Source organism: Gossypium raimondii, chromosome 3 (assembly GCF_025698545.1).
Source record: "Gossypium raimondii isolate GPD5lz chromosome 3, ASM2569854v1, whole genome shotgun sequence".
Taxonomy (NCBI): Eukaryota; Viridiplantae; Streptophyta; class Magnoliopsida; order Malvales; family Malvaceae; genus Gossypium; species Gossypium raimondii.
In genome coordinates this window covers 3759907-3772308 of record NC_068567.1, presented here as the reverse complement: position 1 = coordinate 3772308, position 12402 = coordinate 3759907, and positions in this window count along the sequence as shown.

Below are 12402 nucleotides of genomic sequence, written 5' to 3'. Positions count from 1 at the left end.
ACAAATTACAACTCCTATGGAACAATAAATGTGGCTCCACTTGAATTCCCACTAGACCTGTCCATGGGCCGGGCGGCCCGGCCTGACCTGACGGCCCGCTCGAAATATGGGGGGGTTCGGGTAAAAATATAGGCCCGAAATATGGGCTTGGGCAAAAAAAAGGCTCGTTTAAAAAACAGGTCGGGCCTCAGGCACCACTTTTTAGCTCTGGGCTGGCTGCCCACCAAATTAATATAATAAATATATATTTTTTTATTTTTATTTTTTAATTTTAAAATATTTTTAAAATATTTTTATTTTTATTATTTTTAAAATAATTTTTTTAATGTTTATTAAAAATGGGCCGGGCCGGGCTCAGGCTTATGATATTTTTCCCGGGCCGGGCCTGGAAAAAATTTTAGGCCCATATTTCGGGCCGGGCTGGGCCCGGGCCTAGGAGGCGGGCCGAAAATTTTTTCCGGGCCTGGCCTGAACCTGGCTCGGCCAATGGACAGGTCTAATTCCCAGATAATTATTATTTCAATTTTGTTTCTCAGTTCTATATATTATTGGGTTTTAAAATTGATCGCAAGCCCACAACAAATGTGGATTGATAAGCCCACCAACAATTTTCTTTTTTGACCTTTGAAATATTAGTATAATGTATTTTAATAAATTAAATAACTAAATGAAGAAATGCAATATACATTTTAATAAATTCATATTTATTTTTAATAAATTTAATAACTAAATGAAGGAAACGTGAAAAAGAAACATATTTGTTGAGAAATAATGTAGAAAACATGAATTCATATTGTTGACACCATTTTTTTGTAAAATGTGGTCGACTTGGATTTTGAAAATGAAAACGAAAATGGGAGTCGCCATCAATATTTTTTGATGAGGTGTGATCGGGCCTCCTCGAAAAGTGGTTGTTTTTAATAAACAATTTGATTTTATTAAAACAACGATTTTGGGTCCACGAAATTCAGGAAAACGGGTTCGGAAGTCGGTTACGTACGAGGAAGGATTAGCACCCTCGTAACGCCCAAAAATTGGTACCTAGTTGATTAATTAGTGTCTTAGTGTCGAAGATTAAAAATTTTGAAGAATTTTAAAAATACGATCCTTTATTGAAATGTTGAAAATTTTCAAGAAAATGGCATATTTCACGTTAATCGAGGAAAAGAATTATATCTAGTAAGTTAGGATACAATGTCTTGAATTCCCGATGCCAAAAATTTACTTATTTAAAAAATATTTAGCTATCTCGGATTAAAAAAAAGGGATCATGCCCAATAAGTTAGGACACAGTCTTTTCTTAATTCCTGAGATCGTTTAAAACTTGAGTTTGAAAAGATTCGTATATTTAGATTTATTGTGAAAATCGAAACCCCGTAAGTTAGGGTACAACCTTCTCGAATCTAAACACGAGATTTTGCTTATTCAAAAAAATCATAATTTATGCATTGAAATTAATCTAACTTGGAATAGTAGAGCACGGCGTTAATGTGCGTAGCAAACAATGATGAACATGATAATGTAAGCATAAATAATACGCACGACATAGTAAACGAGATAAATAATAGGAGAGACAAATCGATCATATCACAACAAATAAATGAATGAATAATTAAGACATTCCTTTAAAATAATAACGAACATATACATAAATAAATAAATTAACATCGAGTGAAACAAAATGCAATAAATAAAATTAATAAGACTATAAAAGTATAAGAATGTGTGCATATATATATATTTTAAAATTGTCAAAATATAACAAATATATATATGTATATATAAATTATAAAATATATGTACATATATGTATTATAAGATATATATATATATAAGTATACGTATATTTTAAGATTATAAAGTATATACAAAAAGAATATATGTATGTATATATATATATAGGAGTTATAAAATGTGAAACACATATATATTATAAGAATGCATGTATATATATATTTTAAAGTTATAGAATATAAAACACATATGAATGTATAAATATATAAAACATAAAATATATGTGCGTATGTATATTATAAAAATGTGTATATCTACGTTATAAGAAAGTTTTAAATAAAGATATAAATAAACAAACAAATAAATAAATGAATAAATAAAGGATTAAGATAAAAGGGCTTAATTGTAGCTCAAATTAAATTGGCAGGATAGATTAAAATAAAAATAAATAAATAAATAAAGGGACAAATTTCAAATGCGCAAAGAAAGCGGGGATTAATGTGGAAAATATCCCATTTCGGCAAAACGGCGTCGCCCCAAGGAGGTACCCACGCATGGTCCATGGACCAAATAAAAAAAACAAAATTATGTGGCCAAAATCAGGAAATGCAACAAAGACCGCGTCAAAAATACAGCAAAAGCGGAGGGGCCTATTGCGCAAATAGCCCATTTGACGAAAACAAAGATCCCCTTTCTGGAGTGGGTCGGGTCGCAGGTCAGAGACCAACGACGTCGTTTTGGTCTCTGAACCTAAACCCCAAAACGGTGCCATTTAATAACCTTATTTAAACCAAAATTTTTTAAAACATTTCATTTTTTCAGTGTTCAGAAAAAAAAAGGCAGAACCACCGCCCTTTCTCTCAAAACTCCGGCCAGGATCCGGCCAAGTGCTCCGGCGCACCTCCGCGGTAGATCTGCTGCAAGCGGCGGCCGGAGGTGCAAAATCGAGCCTTTCTGATCCCTTTTTGAATCCGGTGGCCTCTAGAGCATGGATTCAACTTTGAATCTCGAGAAAGGTAAACCCAAACCCGAAAAAAAATGAGGAGAAACTGTTCGGTCTCTCCTCCTCTGGCGCGGCGCAGGTGAGATTTTCTTTTTCTTTTGTTTTTCTTTTACTTATAAATGTTTTAAAATATACTTGTAATAAATAAAAAAATGAAAGAAAAAGATAACGAAAAGGAAACACACGGCTCAACCTTTTGAAGTTTCTTTTTTGCTTTTTTATTTTCAATGTTCATAAAAAAATGTACAACGAGAATATTTTTGGCTTTTATAGCCATATTACAACAGTTGATTTTCATCTTTTTGTTTTTTTGCTTTTTATTTTGCTGGATTCTTCTGTTGGTTTGTATTCATTTCTCTCTGCAGGTGTCAGAGGCATGCGATGCGCATGGAGGCGGCTGGTGTGCTGCAACCAAGAGCAGGCCTAAGGGCGGCGGCTGCAATAAGGTTCCCTTTAGCTAAAAAAATTTTAAGTTTTGTGGGCTAGGGTTTTTTTAATTTTTTTTGGGCCTGTTGGGTCAGTTGTAAAATGGGCTGTTAATTAGTTTGGGTTTTGTTTGGGTCATATTGGGCCCCGGGCAAAAATGGGCTCTTACACATATTTATTGATAAATAATTAGAGAGCATGAATCTAATAAGGCAATATTGCATGATTTTACTTTATAAATTGATTTTCATAATCATGCAAATTTCAAACTAAATTGAACTACTTTTCCAAAGCATTTTTGATAAATAAATCGAATTCATAACCTATTATAATGGGATATTGGAAGAAATTAAAATTACGAAGATGATGCTTTGAAGGTTGATGAGGCTAATGTTGATGAGAGCAAACAATAGGAATTTGCTAAGATTGGAAGACATGGTTGAATATGATCGTGCTGGCAGAATTATTAAGGGAATGTTAAACAATAGTATAAAGATTGTTAAGATTGTTAGCCTGTTATCAAATCTGTTAAGTAGTTGGTTAGGAGCAGTTATTCTCATATGAGTATATAAACTTCATTAATATGTTCATTCAAGAGATAATGAAATATTGATTAAAGAATTACACTATAGTTTATCTTACTGTTCATACACATTTTACATAGTATCTAACATGGTATCAGTCGCCTAGTCTTGGTACGTGCTTCCGCTTTTGCATTATGGCACCATCAGTCGATTCTACCTTTGCTGATCATACTAGTCCATCATTTTCCAGTGCATGCTTGGTTCAATCCTTCCCTCGCCATGACGCGGTGAAGCTAGAGGAAGGAAATTTTGTTCAATGGCAACAACATATTCAATTGATAATAGAAGGATATGAGCTACAAGGATTCTTGGAGAGCACGTTGTCTGCTCCACCTAAGTTCGTCGCATCTCCAAAAGGTGCACTCACTCCAAATCTAGATGTGTATGTGTTTAATCAACAGGATAAGTTGTTAGCCTCTGGGCTCCATTCTACAATTAGTTCATCTCTTTTGTCATGCTTTACATCTGCTAAATCTGCATGCGAAGTATGGAGCACTGCGAATCGTCTTTACGCTGCTTCAACTAGTGCAAAAGTTTCCCGTATTAAACATGATCTTCACTCTACAAAGAAGGGTGATTTAACTGTAAAAGAGTATGTTGCGAAAATAGAAAATATTTGTGCATTACTTGCAGCTTCTGGATCGGCGGTGTCAGAAGCCGAAAAGGTGGAAGTTGTTATGGCTGGCCTCTCGTCGGATTTTGACGCAGTGTTGACCTTGGCATCACTCTCGACGGAGCCTCTTCCCTTTCAGCGATTAGTCGACGTTCTCATGGAGTTTGAAAGTCAACAAATGCGAGTGGTATAAATTGATTTTCATAATCATGTAAATTTCATACTAAATTGAACTACTTTTCCAAAACATTTTTGATAAATAAATCAAATTAATAACCTATTATAATGGGATATCGGAAGAAATTAAAATTACGAAGATGATGCTTTGAAGGTTGATGAGGCTAATATTGATGAGAGCAAACAAAAAGAATTTGCTAAGATTGGAAGACATGGTCGAATATGATCGTGTTGGCAGAATTATTAAGAGAATCGTCACATAAACGTCAGAAAACTAAATATCTAATCAAAATTTGACTATTTGACAATCGCCCACTTGCCAGATAGCATTTTTTAAATAAATGTAAAATCCCATAAGTTTTATTTTATTTTATTTATCTTATTGCTTTTCATTCATCAACTTCTTTTTCTTCATCCATTTCCTTTACCAATAATGAAAATCTTTTAAAATATAAGAACATAAAAATTGTTGTGGTTTTCTTTTGATTGCTCAATTTATCAATTTCATACACCTTAAATTAGGCTACGGTTTACTATTTAATAACAGTTCAAAATGGTTCGCGATTCAAACGATTTAATCGCTCTCTTCAGACTGATGTACTAATCGATTCCTGATCCAACCAATTCAACCAATTGGTTCAATTCGATTTAAGCAATATTATAATTGAACGCTTTAGCTTTGTTGTTTCAACCGTCTAATTTCTGAGCCCTCCATTAATAATTGACTGATAGACTTCTTCCTATTAAACAAGAGCTATCTTCCTCTAATTACCCGAATAAGTACCCCCAAATGAAATCCCTAAAACGCTGCTCAATCTATTTACAAATGCTAGTTGGAATCATGGGAACTTGCATCAAATAATTAGGAATGGACATTAAAACTGATTTAACCAAGGTTATTCAGTCAAATATGTGCCATTTGAATGACGAAATGAAAGTGAATTCGTATATGTGATGGCATTGAATGGCTTGTAAGTATGATAGTATAATTGGTATGTTTAATTTGTTGAAATGATGACAAATTGTGGTACATTGGTTTGATTGATATTAAGATCGAATAAGTGAGCGTTTGGTGTATATTTGGAATTAGTGTTATGTAGGTTTTACACGTGTTTATAGGCACCATTTGAGTATAATTCGAAAAGTACGTTGATAAATTGAAAAATATCGTATTTTTGTCTAAACTTTCTCATACTTTGAGTAGATTTTTGAGCTCAAACATATAATCCAATCTTTAGTTAATATTATAGAGATATTAGTTCAATTTAAAATTCAGTGTGATTGATTTAGTATTATTATATTGTTGAATTTGATGATAATTTTATTAAAATATTATTAGTAATATTAGTTTATTTTTGATTAATTATTTAATTACATTTTTAAATCTAATAAAGAATACGTCCGATTAAGTTTTTTTTTTACTTTTCAAGCCCAAAAACTCATACGATATTTAAGAGGATTTGAATAAAATATTAAATTCAAAAGTGAGCTAACCTGACCCAAATAATAAACTACACTATACTTAAAATTCGGTATTTTTTTTAATTTTTGTTTTATATAAAATGAGTATAGCCTACACACGCCGAAATTTGAACATAAAACACTACTATTTTTAATTAATCTTTAATTAATTAAACATAAACCTTATTAACCAATTTGGTGGGTTACAACTAATCTCCACCATCGTTTGGCTGTAAATGGTCTAATTTCTCAATTGATCCTTCAATTAATTAAAACTCATAATAATGATTTTTTACAACTTTTACAATTTAATTATTGTACCTTAATTAACTATTCAATTGTCAAAATTAAGGCACCAAACTTTAATTAACCTCTATACTATCCTCGTATTTACGGGCTCAAATATAAAAATGAGATTCAAAATCACTATTTTTAATACCACTAAAAATAAGCTATTATTTTAAAAATTGACAGCAACCCACCAACAACTTTATTTGTGCTTTGACATATTATTATCATGCATTTTAACAAATTCAAGAATTAAATGATGGAATGCCAGAAAAGAAATATATTTGTTGAGAAATAATGTAGAGAGCATATATTTATATTTATTTTAATAAATTCAATAACTAAATGAAAAAAATGGGATATACATGAAAAGAAACATATTTATTGAGAAATAATGTAGAGAGCATGAATTTAGTAAGGCAATACCGCATGATTTTACTTTATAAATTTGTTTCCATGATCATAATAAACACATAAATTTCATATTAAAATGAACTATTTTTTCTCAAAACATTTTTGACAAATAAATGAAATTTCTTAATCTATTATCATAGGATGTTGGAAGAAATTAAAAGTAAGCTTACAAAACATTATGGTTTGAAATAGTTAGTAATTTTATCAAGGATCTAATTATTACTGTTTAATGATTCGGAAGTTCTAGCGATAGAACTGGAAGGTTATTACAATATAATCCTTATAATTTTTTGTAATTTTAAATAAATCCATTATTTCATTAAAGTATTTTAATTTTTAATTTTTAATTTTTTTTGTTGAATTAGGGAAAGGAAGTTGTGTTTTGACACCAAAGATTCAAACCTTGAACTTACAGATGGAGGACCATTGGGTTTGAAATTTAACACTCAAACATGCAATCTATATATTGCAGATGCCTATTTCGATTTTTTAGTCATCGGACGAAACGGTGGCAAGATAGAAAGAGTTACATTTAAATTTACGAATGGATTAGATATCGATACTAGCACCGGAATGGTTTATTTTATCAATAGTAGCACTATTTTTTTCCAAAAAGTTACAATCAAAAATGAAAATGGCAAATTTTGGTAATTCTAAACATCGGAAAGTTAGAAACATTTAAAAATGGAGTTACAAATCCAACTTGTATAAAGATTAACGAAGAAGCTAATATTTTAAAAACTTTGTACATTTAACTCCATCAATGAAATCAACCAATTTAGACAAAATTTATATATTGAATCTGTCTGCATCTAAATGCTTAATTGTTAGATTTATTTTTAGAAGAATTTTTTTTTATTTTGTTTGTTTTTATTTTCCTCCTTTTTTTAAAAAAAAAGACATATTTTTAAACAAATGAATTTGACGGGGTTCCAAAGGAGCGGTGGCTAACTGATGTTCACTGGCAGTTTGGTCACTATGGCTTGCGGTGATTTGGGCCTTGGGGTTTATATTCAGGGCCTTTGACGGCAATGGAGGCTGTTGAAGCTGTGATTTTTTTGTTAATTTGTAATCAGGGGTGGTTAAGGGGTTGTTAGGGAAATAAAAAATTGTACTTTGATCTCCTCTAAAAATTATAAAATTTTAATTTAATTTTTTAAAAAATATAAAAATATAAACCATTAAAAATTATAATTTAATTTCAGTCCCTAAAAAATTTTTCTAGCTTCGCCCCTATTCATAATAGTACTCCCATAACAACTATGCTCCTCCATAACAATACGTCCTAACAAGAACTCAACTCCTGTTGGCTAGGGTCAATTTAGATCGGATTAATCCGGAACTTAATTTTTTTGAATCATTTCTGATTTAAGTCAATTTTAAATATGCTTATTTTGGATTAGGTCATTTGGATTTCAAGACTAAAACCGATAGAAAAAATTAAGATTAGCACTCTTTTGACCTTTTTATTAGGTCAGGATTAGGCTTAAAACGCAGCTTCATGGCTCGTTTTCAATATTATTACCTTAACTAATAATATTAATGTTGAGGGTCTAAAATTTTGATGGCTCAAGTTCGAGTTCTATTCAAATTTTATTTCAGTTTAAATAACCCAAAATTTGAAAGCCAAAGAAGTTATTGTAGATCAATTTTTGTTTTTGGAGGTTACATAACATCTTTTGTTTCATAAAGTTCCCATGAAGAGATAACCCAAATAGACAACTTGACAAGCTTTTTTTTTTATTTGATAACAAAAGTAAATAAAATAGAATATTAAAAAGGTAGTCGATTGAGTCTTAGCTTGATTGATCTGGGCATTATTATCAATATAGGAGGATGCGGGTTTGAGTGGTTGAAGCACATCATCCTTCTATTTATGGATTGAAGAGGAGCTACGAGTAGTTTTAAGCTTTGCGTAAAAAAGAACAGATATTATCTAGTTACATTAAATTTATAATAATAACTAATATAATATAAAATTTTAACAAATTCAAATGAAATAACCCAAAATTTAGGTAACCCTTTGGCCCAAATTAATAAAAGAAGTTATCCCCATCTAGCATATTCTAGAGTTAGCCCACTAGCCATACCCACTTTTACTTGTTTCATAGAGTTCCCATGAAGAGATAGCCCCAAATAGACAACTTGACATGCTTTTCTTTATTTGAGAGAATAAAAGAAATAGAGAAAATATAAATGACACAAATTTTAAAATTATACATAAATTTTGATTTAATGTGTAATTTGATATTTTAATTTTGATTTAGTGTGATTATACTGTTGAAACTTTGATCGTGGTTAAAATGTATACATGAAACTTTAATTGCGATTCAATCATATATATTTGAATGAATAAATACATCAATTTATTTCTATATTGAATAAATATAATTATTTACATCTGCAATATATAAACATAAAATGATATTATATCGATAATTTATAAAAATTTGATTAAATCAAAATTTTATGTACAAAAATATACATTAAACCATAATTCATATATAATTTTGAAATTTATCCCGATCTAAATTCAATGTTGTTTTAAATGCTCTTTTTTTTCTTTTATAGATAACAATTCCAGCCTGCTTCTTCCGGCTTAATTATTAGTTGGCAGCAGTAAGTGGGGTTTTTTTTTTTCGGTGTCTAAAATCACAATTTCGAAAAGTTTAGGTAAAAATATACACCTAAAAAATGGATTTGTGCAAAAAAAATTATCCCACTTGGATTGATTTTCAAATTTATAATATTTTTTATACATATAATGTAATTTATTGAAAATTTCATATATTTTAATACAATGTTATTATTAAAAAATATATTTAAAATTTTAATAAAGGAAAAATATCAAATTATATTATATATAACTATTAAATATTTATTAAATTTTAAATATAAAAAAATAGTATGAATGGGCCTATACGAGATAGGATTAACCGTTTACACATATTAGTGGGTTTGGACAAAATTTGAGATTTATACTTTTGTTGGACAAAGCTTGGGTAACTATGTATTGTATCGATACCATACAGGGGCTCGAACCCATTCCATGAACACCTCTACTTAAGTCAAGTCATCAACCTTAATCTTAAGTCGGTTAAAGTACTTGGGAGGTCATTGTATTATAGGAATTGAATCAAGTTAGTCCCATTATTATTAAATGGATCAATTTAATCACTATATTATTAATAATATGAATTGTATAAGTCTTGTAACAAAATTAGCATTTGTTGTATAAAAAAGTTTTGAATTTTTTTCAATTACAATTCAATTTTAAACAAGAGATTTCATTTACGAACCATAAAAGTTTTAAAAATATTAACTTTGTGAAACATTAAATGAAATTTTATACGAAAATGTTGAGTATATTCCAATTTAGTCTTATTTGGTTCTTTTCAATAGTACAGAACTAAATTAATTTATTTAATAATAGAGAAACTAATTTAATCAAATCCCTATAATAAAGGGGCTTTCAAATATATTTATCATTACAAACATTAAATCAAATAACTAATTCATAAAAAAATATTTCGTCTAATTTGCAAAATTGCCTAGGATTTGTCAGTTTTGTTTGATCTAGTCACATGGCGTATTTAGAAAAACAAGAATTTTCTTATTTTTCAAGGAATGCCATGGAATGCGAAAGAAATTATCAAAGGTTCGTATAGTTGGGTTAACTAGTATGCGTCTTTTCGCAAGGTGAACTCTATTGTGAGACAAGTTATGAGGGGCGAGTACAACTAGATGGGTGGTTGGGTGCGAATAACTAATGGTTCGGTTAAGGTAAAATTGGGATATGCTATTGTAGGGGGAATAGATTCTTGGTAATTTTAACCGACGGTTAGGAAATGCCCAGTCTTTGATGCTGAGCTATGGGGTATTTTAAATGGGTTGTCAATATTGCAAGGAAAGCTATACAGGAATATAATTCGAGGTCCTCTAACTTGACGTTAATCAGACATATACATAAGCTCCCGAAGAATGTAGCCAAAATAACTTTTGATGGGAAAAAAGGGTTGTATTTATTTACAGAAATTTTTTTATTTTAGTTTAATTAACTGTAATTTTGTTGTTTAAAAAAAAAAAGGTGTAGTCAACCAAAGGGAATAATAACACATTAGCATATGCCAGCTCCGATTCGTAGATTAGGTGATGATACATAAATATTTGTAAATTTTAAGATTAAAGAAAATATGGCGTGTTGACCAATAATCAACCTCTTCAGATCCAAAGTACTAAATAAAATATTATATGCACAAAATTAGAGGAAGAAAATATGTACATGAGATATATTAAATCAAAACTTTCTCCACACATTCAACCGATGCATAACATCTGTACATTGGGTTTTAATTTAATTAATATTGATATTGTTATCAGTGCGGAAAGATATAGGTTTGAGTATGTTAAAGCATATTATCATTTTATTTAAGAGTTGATCAGGAGGGACTATAAGTAATTTTATGCATTATATAAAAACATTTTCTATGTGTTTTTATGTAGATGGATCACATCTATCGATTGAGTTTTAATTCAATTGGCGTAGGTATTGTTATCAATGTAGAAGGACGTGGGTTTGAGTGTGCTGAAATGCATTATCTCTTTATTTAAGGGTTGGGGAGGGGTTATGAGTAGTTTTAGGCATTGTATCAAAAAGAACATATATGATAAGAATTTATAACGAGATTAATGTTAAAAAAAAAACAAAACCACATTTAATTGGAAATAGTCTTTGGTTCGATCAATTGTTTTATTTTATGTTGCAACAAAAATTGGAACAAGCGAGTATAATTAACAGGTTCGAAAGCAAGCGAAGCAAATAAAATGATTAATACACAATATTTGTTAATGCAATTCGGATTCAACAATCTTACTCTATAGAGCTTTAATGAATGATTTTATTAAACAATCGATCTAAATTACTTATTGTCTAAAGCTCAATTTATCCTTACAACATTGGATAATTGCAATTTCGATAATGAACCTCAATTATTACAATTACTCACCCCAAACATCCCACAATCAACGGTTACGCTCTAAAGAATACCTGAATATACAAGTACCATAATACAAATCAAATAAGATTAGAAGCTACAAAGAAAACTCTCACACAAGCATTCGAAAAGATGCTCTCTAATGAGCATCGAAGTAATTTATTTGTAAGATGTCATTAAGAGACCTATGCTAACAAAACTTGGTTTCTTATTTTTTACTTCTAAGCTTAATAAATTATATGTTCTTATCATATCTGTTTCTATATTAGTGCTTCAAAACAACCATTTAAGATAGAGATTGAAGTTAAGGAATATTGACATTATGAGTTTTTTTTCAATAAAGATTATAGAGATTTAAATTTGAAGTAATTTCATAGGAGTGTCGACCCCTTCCATATTAGCAGATGACAATTTGATAATCAAACCAGCAACATGATTAATTTCCTTAAGAACATATCTTATCACCCAATACTCCTTATTCTGTTGCATCTATTGAATTTACCTGACTATAGTTGAGTTCGAGTTTGTCAAAGTATTGTCTTGGATTGCTTGAACTATCTCCAGACTATCAGCCTGGATCAAAATCCTATCCAAACATCATTCTTGTAATAGGATCAGTCTATCTAAAATACCCGTAACTTGACATCAAGTTTATTTAAATTTCATGAATTAAACTATAAGACATGTAAATGAAAATTACCATATATA